We start from the raw sequence: 2,314 nt of genomic DNA, 5'->3' as shown, positions 1-2,314 counted from the left end.
GGACAAGACTAGGAGATATGTGTTCTACATCTAGCTTCAGGGACAAGACTAGGAGATATGTGTTCTACATCTAGCTTCAGGGACAAGACTTGGACAGCTGTATTCTACATCTAGCTTCAGGGACAAGACTTGGACAGCTGTATTCTACATCTAGCTTCAGGGACAAGCCTTGGACAGCTGTATTCTACATCTAGCTTCAAGGTCAAGACTTGGACAGCTGTATTCTACATCTAGCTTCAAGGTCAAGACTAGGACAGATGTATTCTATATCTAGCTTCAAGGTCAAGACTTGGACAGCTGTATTCTACATCTAGCTTCAGGGACAAGACTAGGAGATATGTGTTCTACATCTAGCTTCAGGGACAAGACTTGGACAGCTGTATTCTACATCTAGCTTCAGGGACAAGACTAGGACAGCTGTATTCTACATCTAGCTTCAAGGTCAAGACTTGGACAGCTGTATTCTACATCTAGCTTCAGGGACAAGACTTGGACAGCTCTATTCTACATCTAGTTTCAGGGACAAGACTAGGACAGCTGTATTCTATATCTAGCTTCAGGGACAATACTAGGACAGCTCTATTCTACATCTATCTATATAAGGTCCCACAGTTGACAGTTCATGTCAGAGTAAAAACCAAGCCATGAGGTCGAAGGAATTGTCCCTAGAGCTCCGAGACAGGATTGTGTCGAGGTACAGATCTGGGGAAGGGTACCAAAACATTTCTGCAGCATTAAAGGTCCCCTAGAACCTAGTGGCCTCCATCATTCTTAAATGGAAGAAGTTTGGAACCACCAAAACTCATCCCAAACTGAGCAATCGGGGGAGAAGAGCCTTGGTCAGGGAGGTGACCAAGAACCCGATGGTCACTCTGAGAGCTCTAGAGTTCCCCTGTGGAGATGGGAGAACCATCCAGAAGGACAACCATCTCTGCAGCACTCCACCAATCAGGCCATTATGGTAGAGTGGACAGACAAAAGCCACTCCTCAGTAAAAGGCTCATGACAGCCCGCTTGGAGTATGCCAAATGGCACCTAAAGACTCCCAGACCATGAGAAACAAGATTCTCTGGTCTGATGAAACCAAAATTGAACTCTTTGTCCTGAATGCCAAGCGTCACGTCTGGAGGAAACCTGGCACCATCCCTACGGTGAAGCATGGTGGTGGCAGCACCATGCTGTGGGAATGTTTTTTCAGCGGCAGGGACTGGGAGACTAGTCAGGATCGAGAGAAAGATGAACAGAGCAAAGTACAGAGAGATCCTTGATGAAAACCTGCTCCAGAGCATTCAGGACCTCAGACTGGGGTGAAGGTTCACCCTTCCAACAGGATAACGACCCCAAAGCACGCAGCCAAGACAACACAGCAGTGGCTTCAGGACACGTTTCAGAATGACCTTGAGTAACCCAGCCAGACCCCGGACTTGAAACCGAACTAACGTCTCTGGAGAGACCTGAAAATAGCTGTACAGCGACGCTCCCCATCCAACCTGACAGAGCTTGAGAGGATCTGCAGAGAAGAATGGGAGAAACTCCCCAAATTCAGGTGTGCCAAGCTTGTAGTGTCATACCCAGGAACATTCGAGGCTGTAATCGCTGCTAAAGGTGCTTCGACAAAGTACTGAGTAAAAGGTCTGAATACTTATGTAAATGTAATATTTGTATTTTATTTATTTATTTATACTATTGCTAAAATCTCAAACCTGTTTTTGCTTTGTCATTGTGGGGTATTGTGATGTCATTGTGGGGTATTGTGATGTCATTGTGGGGTATTGCAATGTCATTGTGGGGTGTTGTGATGTCATTGTGGGGTATTGTGATGTCATTGTGAGGTATTGTGATGTCATTGTGGGGTATTGTGATGTCATTGTGGGGTGTTGTGATGTCATTGTGGAGTATTGTGATGTCATTGTGGGGTATTGTGATGTCATTGTGGGGTATTGTGATGTCATTGTGGGGTATTGTGATGTCATTGTGGGGTGTTGTGATGTCATTGTGGGGTGTTGTGATGTCATTGTGTGGTATTGTGATGTCATTGTGGGGTATTGTGATGTCATTGTGGGGTATTGTGTATAGATTGATGAGGAAAAAAATAATTGAATCCATTTTAGAATAAGGCTGTTACGTGAAAAAAAATATGTGGTGAAAGTCAGAGGATCTGAATACTTTCCAAATGTAATAATAAAATAATTATTGAGAATATAGTCACTGAGAAACAATCACGGTTTTGGATATTGAATCCTTCCTGATGTCGTGAGCCAGCCAGCCAGCCAGTCAGTCAGCCAGCCAGCCAGCCAGCCAGCCAGCATGCCAG

The sequence above is a fragment of the Oncorhynchus gorbuscha genome, linkage group LG18, assembly GCF_021184085.1.
Source record: "Oncorhynchus gorbuscha isolate QuinsamMale2020 ecotype Even-year linkage group LG18, OgorEven_v1.0, whole genome shotgun sequence".
NCBI lineage: Eukaryota > Metazoa > Chordata > Actinopteri > Salmoniformes > Salmonidae > Oncorhynchus > Oncorhynchus gorbuscha.
The sequence above is the reverse complement of the archived record's forward strand: the minus strand, read 5'-3'. Positions refer to the sequence as shown.